The sequence below is a fragment of the Rattus rattus genome, chromosome 2 (assembly GCF_011064425.1).
Source record: "Rattus rattus isolate New Zealand chromosome 2, Rrattus_CSIRO_v1, whole genome shotgun sequence".
Taxonomy (NCBI): domain Eukaryota; kingdom Metazoa; phylum Chordata; class Mammalia; order Rodentia; family Muridae; genus Rattus; species Rattus rattus.
Genome location: NC_046155.1, coordinates 115187422 through 115206069, shown reverse-complemented (window position 1 = coordinate 115206069; position 18648 = coordinate 115187422). Strand labels below are relative to the sequence as shown.

At 35.0% G+C, this 18648-nt stretch overlaps 1 pseudogene; it reads left to right on the top strand.

Moving 5' to 3' along the window:
• The first annotated feature begins 440 nt into the window (after positions 1 to 440).
• On the top strand, positions 441 to 13817 carry LOC116893226 (annotated as a pseudogene).
• The last annotated feature ends 4831 nt before the right edge of the window (positions 13818 to 18648 follow it).

The window sequence follows — 18648 nt, the reverse complement described above, 5'->3', positions numbered from 1 at the left end:
AAAAAGTATGTCATATATTTTCCATTTCTCAATTCCAACTTAAGCCCACTTTTGAATGAAGCAACCCAAGTAATCTAATTCAAATGGAGATCAGAGAAGTAGCTTAGTAAAGTATGCATTTCAGAATATTTGCCAAAAAAGAGTCATGTCTTGGATTTCAATGTCCACTGACATATGTAGAAAAGTGAGAGAAACTGAAGAGAAGAATGACAGTAAACAAAATATCAGCTCTTACTCAGATGCAGGGCCCCAGGCAAGATAATGCTAACAAATCCTCCAGGAAAGAAAAACAGTGTGAAAAGAAAAGTGTTGACAGTCATCAATATAGTCTCTAGGTGAATGAACAGTAATAAAAAGAGACAATTGGGTACACACATGTAACATCCATTCATGGCATTTCATCATGTTAAACTTTTGCTAAGGTTCATAGTTTGGGTGATATGATAGACATGTTCTCCTTGATTTTTATCCTATTGGTCTTAAAGGCTTCCTTGCTTTTCTGCACTTTGAATGATCCCAAATGCTTTTTAAGAATAAAAGACAAGAAAAACAAGGATAGTAATAAGGAAGTTGATTATTTTTTTCCATTTATGCTAAACATGGACATGTGAAGAATGATCACTTTAGTGGAAATCTAGACAAGCAGTAAGTGCTTCCTTCATTTATGTACTTTTTATTAATTAATTATGTGAAACATATGTAATGTAGCTACTAAGATTTCGTTCACTGATCTCTGTCTTTGATTGTGTTGTTCTCCTTCTCTACCTAAGATCTAAGTAATTATTTTTCTCTTACTGGTGATGATTTCATTGTTTCTACAGTAGTATAGGATATCTCAGATTTTATCCTCCTGGATTCACATTTTTCAGATTAAATCCTGATAGAGACGTATGTTTTACCATGGTTCAAGAGTGACACACCTTTTTAGTAACATTTCCTATTTTTAGGTGTTATGTTTTCTCCTACAAACACACCCTCAAACACAAAATTTATTCATTTTGTCAATGCTGAAGTAAATGATGCTTCTGTGCTCTAATAGCATTTCATCTACCAGAAAAGAATGATGAATTCTTCAGCATATAACATTGGTGAATACTGCCTAACCTATGGCTAAAAGTCTTGAAATGATACTCTGTATTTGAGCAACTAATCTACATGTTAAATCTCTTCTGATGCATGATTTTTGCAGATGAATTTGAGAATAGGAACAGAATATTTTTTCATTATGAGAATTTTGTGCTTCCCTTTTCCGTTTGTTCTATTTCATAGCACAGCTATAATTTTTTTCATGTTAATGACAGAACTTAGTGTTCCAGTTTATAAACTGAAGAATCAGTCATTTCAAGTATTTCAGTAGAACCAATGTTTTTCTCTTAGAATAGGGGATGCTACTAGAAGCAATGACCTCCTCATTCCCCCCTTCAATCATCAGAATAAAAATCTTGCTTGTGATACCTGCTTACATGTTAAAGAGATGTAAAAATGTTTACACTTTTGGCAAATTCCCACCACCGAGATCATTGACTGATGTCAAATTGTCATATATCCTTTACACCTGTCTCATTTTTTCTTGGTATGGAATAGAGTTTATGGGCTGGAGAGATGGCTCAGCGGTTAAGAGCACCCGACTACTCTTCCAGATGTCCTGAGTTCAATTCACAGCAACCACATGGTGGTTCACAACCATCTGTAAAGAGATCCGATGTCCTCTTCTGGTGTGTCTGAAGACAGCTACAGTGTACTTATATATAATAAATCTTAAAAAAAAAGAATAGAGTTTAATCAGGACACGGGGAGGGAATTAAGAGGGTAGTAGTGGGAGAGAGAGAGAGAGAGAGAGAGAGGAGAGGAGGAGGGAGGGAGGAAGGGAGAGGGAAATGGAAGGGAAGGAAAAGGGAAGGAAAAGGGAAGGGAAGAGACAGAGAGAGAGTAGAAGTAGAGAATTAGAAAAGGGGAAAAGGGGAGATGATGCTGGCCACAAGTATGTGGAGAGAAGGGGGGAGGAAATAAAGAGAGAAGGGACAAAGGGGGAAGAGGTTCACAGCAAGAGAACAGGAGAACAAGAAAGGAAGAGCCTCTGTCTTAATTTTAGCTATGATATCTATTCCATGTTTACTTCTCTTTCCAAATTATGCTAAATATAGAAAGGTGTAAACTATGTGGATATGCACAAACTACACTCAGATTTTTATGTTTTATCATAATATTTTTATTAATGAGTATATTGTATTTAAAATATGAATTTGTGTAATTCTAGCAATGTATTCTGGAACATGCCAAAAAATTGTCACAAATTACACTGTAATATTTGGTTATGGTAACTTCTCAACCTAAGACATTATTATATGCTCCTCTCAGTCTCAGTAAACATATAGTCTGAGACATAGTTGGGATTGTTTTCTAATAATATACCAATGAAAGAAATTCAGAATTGAGCAGAATTCTCAAAACTGTAGAATAAATGAAAGAATATTCTCAAAGGAAATGAAGAATGGTGAAGTGCCTTAAAATTCTCAATTGTTGGTTTATTAGGCAAAAGCACCTTTAAGAATATTGAAGAATGAAGAATTATGGGAAAGTGGGTCATATTATTATATTGATTAAATTAATAAAACAGTATACACAGTGATATGGAACGTTGAGGAAATGTTATATTAATTCAAAGTCAGGCATAAATGAGAATGATTCAAGACATTGTGAAGCATATTTAAACGTAAAATTTTCATCAAGGATGAGGCTTATAAGTATCCTGTCACTCAAAAGCATGTGACATCCTGGATATTAGAGGAAAAATTGTTCTTTCTGGGAGTTCAGTTGATGATATTTGTAAGCTCCCCGCTGTGTTAAATATTGAGTCCTTGTCAACCAATGTACCAAGCAGTGTCAGTGATGTATAATCTTTGAGAAGGACGTTGAAAATGTTATGTGCAATAAATGTATTCAGGGGTATAAAGCTATAAGGCACAGAATAAGTCCCAAAGAAATGTTTCTTTTTCTCCTAATCAATGAGAGTTCTATATTGCAAAACAAAACAAAATTTTTATATGTATATTTCTGTCATTGCCTGTTTGTAAATATATTCTTTATAAGTTTAATACTTGTTATCAAAAAAGACTAATTCCACCATAAAGGTCTTATGTGTACAGGAGATGAATAATCCAGATCATTGACTTATTTTGTTTTTAATATAAATTTATATTAATTAAATATAGGGTTGTTGGATTTAGTTCACTGTCCTATTTATTTCATAAAAGATAATATATTGTTTCTAAAGTAATGATATATTTTGTTTTTGTCTATACCGCAGAGTTTGCTATTTGGCTGTTTAAAGTTAGTTTATTAGTTGTATTTTTCTATCATTATTAGGAACATAATAGCATAGTTGACCAGCAAAATGAGTTTATGGAAACAAGTCTTAGAATGGAAATCAATTTACTTGTTGTTGTTTTCTGAATAGTAATAGAATTATGTGTGAAAGGGGGAAATCATGGCTTTCTAGAGGATAGTTATAATTCAAACAACATTATAAACCTTAATCGTGTCTAACAAATATCTGTTGTCGAATAATGTCAAATTATGAAAGAGCATTTTGTCTCATGAGTTACTGATAATATATATTATAATATTATAGAGCTTTGCCATATGGAACTAGCTACTATACTTTTAATTTAAAAGTTTTCAGCCATTGCAATACATAACCAACCTGTATGATTTATTATATATAATTTGCTATATAGTATTTAGAATGATAGTAATAATCCATTGAACTTTACAATTAAATTGTACATTACTTCCTTTAAGTGACTATCAATTTTACAGTATATTTTTTTCTTTTTTATGCAATGTTTACAAATTGCATAAGGTTATTTGATTCTATTTCACTCAACAAAATATTTCAGGATTCTTTCTTGTCTCAAATATTTTTGAATTTAAAATGTTAAAAAACAAAAGACCTTGAATTTTTGGAAGAGTCAAATATTGTACATCATCATATTTTTCTCTAAAATAACATATGTTATTGCAATGGATCTAAACAAGTAGCTATATTCCAGTTCTAGTCCTTTCTATATTCCAGTTCTAGTCCTTTCTTTGCTGTAAGTAATATAGAACTTTAGGAATATATTTACTAAGAAATTGTAGTACTTACAATAACTCTTTCTTTGTGCATTTGCTTTTATCTTGAATATATAATCAATTTAATATGCCAGACCAATATTCAGAATCTGTATGTATCGGTTTACAGAACATTACCATATAATTAGCCTTCCGAATTTAGGAATCGTTTCTTGGTATACAGTTTAACAAACTAGGCTTCATATATTCCAACTACTCTGTTGACGTTCCTGAAATAATTACATTGGGAGAACCTAACAAGTTACCAAGCAGGTTTTTACTAAACTCTGAAATCTACAGGAATATTAAAAGTGTTCTATCGGGGTTGGGGATTTGGCTCAGTGGTAGAGCGCTTGCCTAGCAAGCGCAAGGCCCTGGGTTCGGTCCCCAGCTCAAAAAAAAAAGAATAGAAAAAAAAAAAAAAAAAAAAAAAAAGTCTATCTCTGAGAGAACTACAAAAGAGAGCATTATTATTATTTATAATTCATTTTTATTTATTATTATTTTTGTAACTTACTGACTTTACATCCTGCTCAGTGTCCTGCTCCTCCTCATCCCCTCCTACATTCCTTCCCCTATACTGTCTATACCTCCTACACTTCTCCTCTGAGAAATTGGGGTGTCAGTATTACCACTATTTCCTCCCAGCATATCAAGTCTTGCTGAGACTAGGGTCTACTTCTGCCACTGAGAATAGACAATACAACCCAGCTACAAACCATATCCCACACACAGGTTTTTGGGGGAGTCATGCTCCAGTTTGGGACTCAGGCATGTGTGGATAGGGGTAGTTAGACAGTGTATGTTCTTTGAGTCTCAAGCATCTAGGTTAGTTGATTCTGTTCGTCTATTGGAACAAATGCTTTTTTTTTCCTTTTGATGACAGAGAATGTCACCCTTTGTGACATAGGCAGCTGGAGCCATGGGTCCTTCCATGTGTACACATTGTTTGGTGGTTTAGTCCCTGGAAGTTCTAGCAGGGACTGGTTGATTGATATTGTTGTTTTCCTATCATGTTGCGAACCCCTTCAGCTCCTTCACTCAATAATCTAATTCCTCCATTGGGGTCCCTGTGCACAGCCCAATGGTTAGCTGCAAGCATCCTCCTCCATATCACTAAGACTCTGGCAGAGCCTCTTAGAAGACATCACATCTGGCTCCTATCAGCAAGCACTTCTTGACATCAACATAGTGACCAAGTTTGGTGGCTGCATATGGGATGGATCCACAGGTGGGACAGTGTTTAACTTCTTGAGCTCTTTATAAATTTTGGATATTAAGTTTGTCAGTAGTAAGGTTGGTAATTATTCTTTCTGTATCTGCTGATTTTTTGTCCTTTTACAACAGCATTTGCTCTACAGAAGCTTTTCTGTTTCCTGAGGTCCCATTTATCAATTTTTGGACTTAGAGTCTGAAGCATTGCTGTTCCATTCAGGAAACTGTCTACTGTACCTGTGTGTTAAAGGGCATTTCTCACTTTCTCCGGAAGTGGCCATTAATGTTGGTTCAATAATTGAATAATAAATGAGGGTAGCTTGTCCAGTACTGAGTAGCTGCTGGTAGTATTTTTTTTAATTTTTTAAAATTTATTTTATGTATGTGAGTACACTGTTGCTCTCTTATGACATGCCAGAAGAGGGATCCAATAGGATCCTATCACAGATGGTGGTGAGCCATCATGTAGGTTGCTGGAATTGAATTCAAGACCTCTGGAAGAGCAGTCAGTGCTCTTAACAGCTGAGCATCTCTCCAGTTCAAGTACTCTTTTTTTGTCTCATATTTTATATTTATTTATTTATTTATTTATTTATTTATTTATTTATTTATTTATTTATTTTTACTAGATACATTTCTTTACATTCAAATGTTATTCCCTTTTCCGGTTTCCTGTCCATAGGCCACTATCTCCCCACCATACAAGTATTCCCCCATCCATCCCCCTTACAGCCCCCCATTTTACCCTGCACTGGGGGCACAGCCTTGGCAGGAGCAAGGGCTTCACCTTCCACTGATGCCCCAACAAGGCTATTCTCTTCTATATATGCAGTTGGAGCCCTGGGTCAGTCTATGTACACTCTTTGGGTAGTGGTATATTTCTAAATTGAATTGTTGTCTGATGCAACCTGATAAAAACTGTACATTCAAAAGTTTTATTTTGGGGGTAGAATTGTTCATTTAAAACATTGAGATCAATCTTCTAAACACCTTGTCAATAGACTAAAACAAAATGGCACCACAGCCTATCAGCCCTATTCACTAAATATTCATAATTTCCATAGCTTAGAAGTGTCTTTATTTATGAATTGTAATGTGAAATTTGATTGGTAAAACAAAAAGAGGATTTAATTGTGTTTTTTCTTCAATTTCAGCATTGCTACAGTTTAGATATGAGACCTGGTCAAGTGTTTTGCACCTCTTTTTTTAAATTCAGGTTGGCAGAGAATTTGTCTGTGAAAGTGAGCAGGAGGTTTCAGACACTCTCAATATATATACACCTTTGGAATTGTCTAATCCTAACTTTCACTATATTATTTCCAGATTTTCATAGCTACATAGCAAATGTTTGGGCCCTTTTCGGTCACATGTAGATGCATAGCAAAAACAAAGGAATGAAAGGAATCCATGAAACTTTTTAAAATTTTATTTATTTATTTATTTATTTATTTATTTATTTATTTATTCTGACATTCCAGATTTTATTCTCTTCCCATTCTACCCCACAACCATTCCACATCCTGAATCCAAAGTCTCCACAATGATTTCCCCACCCCCAACATCCCACCAGACCTATAAACTTCCTGGGGCCTCCAGTCTCAGAAGTGCATCTTCTCTGACTGAACTCAAGCCCTGGGAATCCTTTGCTGTATATTTTTTGGAGGCCTCATCACAGCTGGTGCATGCTGCCTGGTTGCTGATCCAGTGTCTGAGAAATCTCAGGGGTCTAGGTTGAGACTGCTAGTCCTCCTACAGGGTTTCCCTCCTCCTCAGCTTCCTCTGGGTATATCCTAATTCAATCAGAGGGGTCAGCAGTTGCTGTTCTTTGGTTGAGTGATCATATCTGCATCTGACTCTGTCACCTTCTAATGAGGTCTTTTGGTGGGCACTCATGATTGGTCCCTTTTTGTAAACCACCCATAAACTCTGTAAAGGTGCCAGGTATTGGGTTCTCCCCTTGAACTGGATCCCACTTTGGGCCTGTTGCTGGACTTTCTTTTCCTCAGGATATTCTCCATTTTCATCCCTGCATTTTCATCCCTGTTATATTCATATTTGGATGTGAGGTTATGTTTGTGTGCTTTTCTTCTCTTTGTTTTGTTGCCAAGATGATTAGTTTCTTGCTTCTTCTAGGGTATAGCTTGCCTCCTTATGTTGGGCTTTACCATTTATTATCCTTTGTAGTGCTGGATTTGTAGAAGATATTGTGTAAATTTGGTTTTGTCATGGAATATCTTGGTTTCTCCATCTATATTAATTGAGGTTTTGCAGGATACAGTAACCTGGGCTGGCATTTGTGTTCTCTTAGGGTCTGTATGACATCTGTTCATTTGTTTCACCATAGAAATATAAGTATATAGAGAAATGATTCAGAGCATAATTCGCATTCATAGTGATTTGAGATTATCACATTTATAGCATAACCTTTAATGAATATTGTGATCTGTTTTAGGTTGACAACTAAGAACATACACTTGATTTTATCTCTTTATTTTGCTATTGAAGAAATCAATAGGAACCCTCAGGTTTTACCCAATATTTCTCTATTGGTTAAAGCTGAATGTAACCTATTGGCTGATTGGAGTAAAATAAGTTTATCCTCAAGAAGAGGTGATTATTTTCCTAACTTCGACTGTAGAAATCAGAGAAGATACTTAATTGTATTTACAGGACCTACATGACTACCAACTGCCGTACTTCGACCACTTCTCTATATGTCCAGAACTCCTGAGGCGAGGTTGGGTATTTTGGGTTTAATGAAATATTACCTGCTTTAATGCTGGTTTTCTTAATACTTTAGCAGACTAGAAACCAGAGTCGGAATTTATGTGTTATTTGATCGATAAAGTTCAAAGCATAAGCATTCATACGCTATATAGTGTATATATCTGAATTTTATTGAAAATAGAGAAAAGAAGCAGTGGGAATATAAAATGTTTTATTGGAAGAATAAATTCATTTCTGCTATTCAAGAAAATCACAATGATTTGTGTTTTAATAATAAGATGAATAATTTGCACCTTCCAACACTTCCAGATCTTTTAAAACATACATAGGTGTTAAATTAAGATTTATGTACTTCTTCTTCAAGTTTGAATTGTTTTATTTATTCATTTTAATATCCTTCAGCTTTACTATGGGCCATTTCACCCTCTTCTCAATAGCTATGAACAATTTCTATATATGTACCCGATGGCTATCAAGATTACATATATACCTATTGGCATGGTATCTTTGGTGATTTATTACAGCTGGTACTGGGTAGGATAGATGATTTCAGATGATGATCCAGGTCTTCAATTTGCCTCTGAATTGAGAGAAGAAATGCAAAGTTATGACATCTGTTTAGCCTTTGTCACTGTTATCACATATGACATAAAAATATTCTTCACAATGGCTGATATGTATTATAATCAGATTATGATGTCCTTAGCAAAAGTTGTCATTTATGGAGACAAAGATTCTCTTCTACAAGTAATCTTTAGACTATAGCTGTTTGTAGACATTCGAAGAATCTAGATTGCTACCTCACAGTGGGATATAATTACAAGTAATGGAGAATTCCTCTTCAACACTTTTCATGGTACCCTAGCTTTTCACATCATTATTCTGAGGTATCTGGTTTTAAAAAATTTATACAGACAGTGCACCCTTTAAACTACAGTAACACTATTTCTCTTGCTAAATTATGGTGGTTCAATTTTAATAGTTTTTGGCCATCATCTAATTGTAAGAAACTGAAGAAATGTTCAAGAAAAATGCTACTGAAATGGTTATCTAACAACCAGTTTGAAATGGCCATGAGTGAAACAAATTATAACCTATACAATGCTGTGTATGCTGTGGCCCATTCACTCCATGAGTTAATTCTGCAGCAAGCAAATACATTGTCAAATAATGTTGAGAAAGAATTGGAGTTTGATTCTTTGCAAGTAATGTGTCTTTATTTAAATAGACACCCAAAGACAGCATGACCCTTTTTAAAGATATATCGTTCATTGATAGCTATCTGGGACAGAAATGGTTCAAAGCTACTCGGAATAGAAAGAAATAGCCTTTAGTAAATATGCTGAATACTACAAAATAAGAATAAGTTAAATAATATGATGCTCAGTATACAATCATTGAAATGAGTTTATTAAAGTGAACAGTAAATTCTATAACCAAGTGTCTAGGAATGTTTTACCGAAATGTGGCAATTTTTTTACTATTTCTTAGTTTATAATACAAACTACATTGGTACTATCAATTATTACACTGTCAAAAGTGGCACTAAAGTCATCATTTGACAATTGATGCCAAAATATTGTACAAAATATGACTACTATATCAAATTTTATGCATTTCACAGCTGAAGCAAGAACTTTCAGGCTACTTTAGGAAATCATTTCTTTAAAAAAATAGTTTCCTGCACTATATTATTTTTGTTTTCTAATTAATAGGACCAAGCATCTACATGTTTATTCAAGTTGTCAAACTGCTGTTTACCAATGTATCAAATTGTTCATACATAAAATCATGTAATACTCCCACTTTTGTACAATTGAGAATAAATTATATCTGCTATAAGATAGCACTAATGACAGTAAGTGGTGAAGAAATCTGCAGTACTCTCCAAGCATATCATTCATTGTACATGTTTTGGGGTATTCATTCTAGTGAGTAATGGGAATTTCTAAACTTTTGCAATGTTTACATGAATTTTTGTTACTCTTACAAAGTGAGTATGCCTAATAAAGTTATAATTGGAAACAAAAAACCCACTGCATTACTGTCTTAATGCATATGAAAAGTTAAACTAAAATACTGTGCTTCAACCTGAATCAGAAAGAAATCTTGAATATAGATTATGACATTTTCTACACTGGAGATTTTTACAAGGTTTTGGTATTAAAGTGAGAGTAGGAAAGTTTTTCCTATATGTCACACATCCTCAACAAAAGCTTATGTCTGACAAAGCAGTAGACTGGGCCCCAGATATTAGACATGTGCATTGAACTTAACTGTATTACTCTCTATATAAGAATCTTAATCTTTTGATAGCCTTATTCTTCCTCATGGAATATGATTTTTCACATTTAGAAATTTGTTCACTAACTCTCCATAAGCCTGTTTTTTTTTGATTTGTTGTTTTTCAAACAGTGTTTTATACCCAAAACTGTGTGCATATATATGCACATTCACATATGTAATATAAACTTAATAACACATGAATCATAATAAATTAGAATAAATATCACAAGTTGTATTGAAATACATTTTAATTTAATATTTGTTTGTAAAAGAAGAACTTACAATAGCATCATGTTCTACATTCTTGTAAGTCCTACCCAATAACTAAAACTCCTTATTGCTAATCCTTATGTGTATTTTTTCTCAGACTGTATCCTCAATACACCTTGCAGTCCAGGATTTAGAAAATCCCCTCGGGAGGGAAAGGCTGTCTGTTGCTTTGATTGTAAACCCTGCCCAGAGAATGAGGTTTCCAATATGACAGGTAAAAAGGAATTCACTAAAAATTTTCACTGGATTGACTAACTTCTTCTATCATTGCAAAATTCACAAGGAATTCTCCATGGAAACTTAAATGTTTAATGTAATCATTAAATGAAAGGATTAATATTGCTCCTTGAAACAACACACACTTCTTTGTTTCCCATGCAATTTGACATTATCCAGAAGCATTGCACATTATAGTCATTCTGGAAACTCCTTTAGAGTAGCAACCTATGCCATTTATCCTCAGTACTTGGCAATAGAGTTTATCTAATTTTCTCATCCCAAAAACAGTGTAATTGTACACCCTTGTTTTTGAAGTCAAAAGCTATGTGATAGTGTGTTGATTCTCAGAAATGCTGTTTCTTTTTTGAGAAATAAGAGTTTTGTAAAGCGTCCTGTGATAGATGGTGCTGAGTAAAACTCAGGTTATATTTAAGCTGATCTCTAGTTTAACTTTACATTTAGAAGCCACCATGCATGAGTCTGAATTAATGCTTTTGTTATAATTTTAGGAGAGGAATGTGTACATTTATAATTTGGATCAACTAGGTTGTAATACATTCTTTGGGGCAGGGGTTCAATGGAAGCCATGAAAGTGAATTTATTTCAAGTATTAAGCACCAAAAAATGGTAATACCTACTAATTGATTCAGAGACAATAGAAATATACAAACATAGAATTTATATTTCTGGACAGTGTGTACTAAGAGAAATGGTTTAAATGTGGAAAATAAGGAGAATGGTAAAAAGTCAGATACAGAAAATTTGCAATGAAATGTGAATTATTTTGGATAGAGAAAAACCACTGCAAGTATTATATGCAATACAAGCAAATACAGCATTTTATGGCATATTACATAAAATTTATTGTAACTATTGGAGTATCAGATGAAATTATGGCATTAATTACAAGAACAAGTGAAGAGTCAACATTTATTTTCTTAATGTTTGTTGAACATGATGATTCTACCAAGTAATGTTTAAAGATCTGCTTATTTTTGGGGTGTATAAGGAGAATTTCGAAAACATAGTGCATTTACAATATTGGATATGGGTATCAAAGTAGAAAATTTTGATATTTTTAAACTAATTATTCTAGTAGTTAAATGAAGTCATTTAGAAAATTATGAGAGGATGAAAGCAACAGAAGCAGAATGCACCCTCATTGATGGATAGATATCATCACTTTCAGTCTGATTATTTAAGACAATGAGATTGAAAGAAACTTGACAATATTATGGTGAAAATAATAAAGATACCAGTTGAAGGGACTTCCTTCTTTCATCCAGTATTAAGTGTCACATATATCTTCTTGAAAGATGAAAAGTTATCTTGATTGTGATGTTGCTTAATAAATATCACACCTTTGCAACCATTGAAAGTCAAATATCAATGAAATATTAATAGTGGTAAATACTGTGCTGCACCAAAATCCATACAGTGAAATATAAAAGCAAGGTAATATTTTAATATGTGTACTTGACTGAAAATTTCTTTATAACTCCTCTGCTTTCCTTGGCTTGATTAGAAAAAAATTTAAAACCAGATATTAAATAGAATAAGATATGTACAACTCCATGAATACATTGACATTTAGGACCTGTATTTTGACTTATAGCCTGACAATAAAATATATGTAAGCAAATAGGGCAGTCTAGAGTAATATGAATTATAAATACGGACTTCTGTGAATTATATATTCCAATTATTTCCTTATAATAGCCACAATATTCTTTCATGTTACCTACAATTTTCTTTCAACTCTGATTATGTAAAATTGATAAAGAATTATGTTTGATAAATCATAAATGAGTTCATAGAAATCTACAATCAAGATTAATTGTTATGAGCAATCACATTTAAATTACTTTCATGGGGAAGGCCAGTTGGCTAATTCATTTTGATTCATTGATAAGATATATTAAATTCCTAATGTATAGATAAATCTTGAATAATAGAGTAATGTGAATCCTGATGATATAACTTTCTTTCTGTAACAGACATGGATTATTATATCAGATGTCCAGATAATTAATATGCCAACTCAAAAGGATCGCACTGTCTCTCCATAATTGTGACATTCTTGTCTTATGAAGACTCCATAGGAATGACTCTGGCGTGCTTGGCACTATGCTTTCTGCTCTCGCAGCCATTGCAATTGGTATCTTTATACAGAACCAAGACACTCACATTGTAAAGGCCAATAACCAAACTCTCAGCTACTGCCTGCTCATCTCACTCATCTATTGTTTTTTGTTCTCTGCTGTTCATTGGAAAATCACATATGGTCACATGCATCATGCAGCAGACCATATTTGCAGTTGTGTTTACTGTTGCTGTCTCTACATTTTTTTTCAGAGCTGGGGACCGAACCCAGGGCCTTGCGCTTGCTAGGCAAGCGCTCTACCACTGAGCTAAATCCCCAACCCCGTGTCTCTACTGTTTTATACAAGACAATTAGTGTCATACTGGTCTTCAAGTTCACTCTTCCTAGTAAAAGGATGAGATGGCTCATGACATTAGGAACATCAACCTTGATCATTCCCATATGCACCATGATCCAACTGATCATTTGTGGAATCTGGCTGGGAACTTATCCACCATATGTTGATAGTGATGGACATATTGAACATGACCATATTTTGATTGTTTTCAATAAAGGTTCAGTTACTGCCTTCTATTGTGTCTTAGGACACTTGGTATCTATTGCACTGGCAAGTTTCACTGTAGCATTCTTAGCCAGGAGTCTTCCTGATACATTCAATGAAGCCAAGTTCCTGACATTTAGCATGCTGGTGTTCTGTAGTGTCTGGCTCACTTTCTTTCCTGTCTACCATAGCACTAGTGGCAAGGCATTAGTCACTGTGGAGGGATTCTGCATCTTGACCTGCACTGCAGGACTATATCTCTGCATCAATGCTCCAAAATGCTACATTATTTTCTTAACACCTAAAAACAATTCTGTTCACAAGTTTAGGCACAAATGCTAATGTTTAAATTTATCATTCAATTTAATTAGTATTTCCCATAGGAAGACCACATACCTGGTTCTAATCATCAAATATGAGGTCAAGTAGCAAGACTTGTTGCTATACACCATTTTCTCTTTTTTAAAAATAAGCTTCTTATTAAAGTTCTACTATGTGACCCAAACCTCAGTTCTCATGAATAAAAACCTTGGGATCAAAAATTTCTTCTTCTCTAAAACCGGTTTCCTCTATTTTTTTCTTTGAGTTAATTGTTCGATCATTGGAATTACCTCTTGGTTTTATGACTATTCTATTTTATCATATACAGTAGAAATCATGTGTCATTGTTGCATTCCATAATATATTTTGTTTTATATATACATACATATATATATATATGTAAGCTTACATATATATGTAAGCTTTTCCACTCTCCTATAATTCTATGGAGGACTAGAGTTCTAGCATATTCAATGTTTCCTTTAGTAAACAGCAATTAATTACCCAGAATAAATCAACTTGCATCTAATGAGCAACAAAGTAAGTATTCAGGTAATTACACATATCTACATCTGTTTTGGAATTTTTAATATCTTTAGTTTTGTTTAGGAATTTAATAAAACACATTCTGATCACATTAACTTCCTTCTAAAAATAGTCCCAGATATAAATGATGTCTTAAATATACCACTATATAATGTGTTTTATATGCTGCAAAGATGCTCTTAGATATGTCATCTTACACTGAACCAAAGGTAATCAAGAACGGTCCAAGAATTGAAAACAATTACTCTTCGTATCCTAATATTTATCAATTGAAGAAACTGATACATTTCTCAGTCATTTTCTTTTCTGAAATATTTTGAAACTTACTTTTGCTACCTATATATAGACTATTTCCAAAGTGTCTTAAATTTTACTAAAGGAGGAGAAACCAAAAGAACAATACTAATGAATACCAAGAAATTTTAAATTGTAGCTTTCTCTCTGTTGATGATCAATGGAGGTTCTTAAAATAACAGATTACTATTCACATCATAAAACAACTATGGAAACTATATTTGGGGCATAAAAATGAACTTTATTAATGCTTATGAGATGGCCTAGGTGTTAAGGGAACTGACTAATTTTCAAGAGAGCCTGGATTAATTTGGTAGCACAGACAGGGCAGCACTGAGTTATCCAAGTCTCTCAAAATCAGCAGTTACTCTCTTCTGGATTGTACATTGATCTTTCTTCAGCATTCACTTGCCATACACAATCCATACATATGGATATATTTTGTGTGTTTTTGTGTCACACAAAATAGATATTTTATTTTAAAAATTAATAAATAGTAAACCAGTACATTAAATCTAAACATTCAGTAAAATCCTGTAACTATAGTGTTTTTTTAATCTTCATTAACTTTAGTATTTCTTATTTACATTTCGATTGTTATTCCCTTTCCCGGTTTCCGGGCCAACATCCCCCTAACCTCTTCCCCTCCCCTTCTATATTGGTGTTCCTGTCCCAATCCTCCACCCATTACCACCCTCCCACCAACAATCATGTTCACTGGGGGTTCAGTCTTGACAGGACCAAGGGCTTCCCCTTCCACTGGTGCTCTAACTAGGCTATTCATTGCTACCTATGAGGTTGGAGACCAGGGTCAGTCCCTGTATAGTCTTTAGGTAGTGGCTTAGTCCCTGGAAGCTCTGGTTGATTGGAATTGTTGTTCATATGGGGACTTGAGCCCCTTCAAGCTCTTCCAGTCATTTCTCTGATTCCTTCAACGGGGGGCCTGTTCTCAGTTCAGTGGTTTGCTGCTGGCATTCATCTATGTATTTGCTGTATTCTGGCTGTGTCTCTCAGGAGAGATCTACATCCGGTTCCTGTCGGCCTGCACTTCTTTGCTTCATCCATCTTGTCTAATTGGGTGGCTGCATAAGTATGGGCCACATGTGGGGCAGGCTCTGAATGGGTGTTCCTTCTGCCTCTGTTTTAATCTTTGCCTCCCTATTCCCTGCCAAGGGTATTCTTGTTCCCCTTTTAAAGAAGAAGTGAAGCATTCGCATTTTGGTCATCCCTCTTGAGTTTCATGTGTTCTATACATCTAGGGCAATTCAAGCACTTGGGCTAATAGCACTTATCAATGAGTGCATACCATGTATGTTTTTCTGTGATTGGGTTACCTCACTCAGGATGATATTTTCCTGTCCCATCCTTTTGCCTATGAATTTCATAAAGTCATTGTTTTTTTATTGCTGAGTAATATTCCATTGTGCAGATGTACCACGTTTTCTATATCCATTCCTCTGTTGAAGGGCATCTGGGTTCTTTCCAGCTTCTGGCTATTATAAATAAGGCTGCTATGAACATAGTGGAACATGCGTCATTGTTATAAGTTGGGGCATCTTTTGGGTATATGCCCAAGAGAGATATAGCTGGGTACTCAGGTAGTTCAATGTCCAATTTTCTGAGGAACCTCCAGACTGATTTCCAAACTGGTTGCACCAGTCTGCAATCCCACCAACAATGGAGAAGTGTTCCTCTTTCTCCAAATCCTCGCCAGCATTAGTTGTCACCTGAGTTTTTGATCTTAGCCATTCTCACTGGTGTGAGGTGAAATCTCAGGGTTGTTTTGATTTGCTTTCCCCTTATGACTAAAGATGTTGAACATTTCTTTAGGTGTTTCTCAGCCATTCGGCATTCCTCAGCTGTGAATTCTTTGTTTAGCTCTGAACCCAATTTTTTAATAGGATTATTTGTCTTCCTGCGGTCTAACTCCTTGAGTTCTTTGTATATTTTGGATATAAGACCTCTATCTGTTGTATGATTGGTAAAGATCTTTCCCCAATCTATTGGTTCCTATTTGGTCCTAACCACAGTGTCCTTTGCCTTACAGAAGCTTTGTAGTTTTATGAGATCCCATTTGTCGATTCTTGATCTTAGAGCATAAGCCATTGGTGTTTTGTCCAGGAAATTTTCCCCAGTGTCCTCTGTTCAAGGCTCTTGCCCACTTTTTTTCTATTAGTTTGAGTGTATCCGGTTTGATGTTGGTCCTTGATCCACGTGGACTAGTGTTTTTTTTAACAGAAGCCACTTGACACAACATATTTCTGAGAAAAAAATTTCAGCCCAGTTATTATATCATTTAGCACATAAAAATAAAAACTCAAAACTGAAGAATAAAAGCTCAGCAAACATATGAATATGTGATATGTTTCCTTACTGAGAGGAGAGCAAAATAAAAGAATATTTTTTAATTATCTATGTTTCTTTAACCTTATATCCTGAGCACAGCCCCATGCTCCTCTCCACCCAGTGCTACACATATGAATCCTTCCAAACATTGACATGTTTACTTCTCCTCACAGAAGGGGAGCCCCCTTTGGATACCATCCAGAGGCAGGGAGTAAAGACTGAGACATCTGCTATTTCATTTGTTAGTGGAACCATATGAACATCAAGTTTCCCATTTGCTACAAATATGTAGGTGGTCTAGATCCAACTCCTTCATGTTCCCTGATTGGTTACCCAGGCTCTGTGAGATGCCATAGTTCTAGATTAGTTGACTAATCTAGGAAGGGTCCTTGACCCTTATTTCCTCTCTTTTATCCCCTACTCTTCCAAAGATGTGCTCAGCTCTGCCTGATGCTTGTCTCTGGATCTCTACATTAACCTCCATCCACTGCTGGATGAGACCTCTAAGTAGACAGTTACCTTTTGGTTCCTTTCTGCAAGAAGTGTATCATTAATATTGTCACAGTTTGACTCCCTCACATTGAATTGGTCTTAAGTTGTGGGAATAATTGGTGGATTTTTTTCCTCAGTCTCTGCTCCAGCTTTCTCCTGCACATATTGTAAGAAAGACCAAGAGTAGGTTGAAAGGTTTTGTTTGATTGGGTTTTTTCTTTTTTAAAAGTGCATTTTTAATTTACATTGTAAATATTATCCTCTTAACTGCATTCCTTTCCAGAAATCCACTATCACACTAGACCCTGATTCTGTGATGGTTCCCCTTACCCAATCATCCATTCCCTCTTACCTCCCCAACCTGATAATTTCCCTACACTGATACATCTGGCCTTGACTAATGGCCTCTCCTCCCATTGTAGCCTGACAAGGCCAGACTCTTCTACATTTGCAGATGGAGCCATGGGTCCATTCATTTGTTCTCTTGAGATGATAGATTAGTACCTGGGAGGTCTAGGGGTTCTGGTTGGTTGAAAATATTTTAAGGATGAATTGGTCTCCCTACTTCCTCTGGAAATCCTACCTGGTTATAAGAAGTGGCCATTTTAGTCTCTATATAACCCACTGTTAGGAATCTAATCAAGGTTCTCCACAAAGACTCCCCATATCCTTTTCCATCAGAGGCCTTTAGCTAGCAGCCACTGATGCTCCATTCTCACCCTGTCCTCTCCTATTTCCATCTAACTCCCAAGCCTCCCTTATCCCCCTTCTGCCTGCATATGATCTTCATCCCAATTCCCTTCTCACCTCCTCTCCTCCCCAGTTCCCTCTTTTTGTCCACATTAGATGTAAATTTAGTATCCCTTTCTGAGTAATATTCAAGAGTCTTACCTTGGGATCTTTCTTATTATCCAGTTTCTTTGAGTCTTAGAATTGTAGCATGGTTATCCTCCATTTTATAGGCTCTACATTCTCACCTCCAGTTGAACCAACACTTTTGTTGAAAATGCTATCATTTTCCACTATATGGTTTTAGCTTCTTTGTAAATGATCAAGTGACCATAGTTGTGCGGGTTCATTTGTGGTTCTTCAATTCTATTCCATTGATCTTCATGCCTGTCTCTGTACCAATGTCACAAAATTTTTATCATGATTGCTCTGTAATACAGCTTGA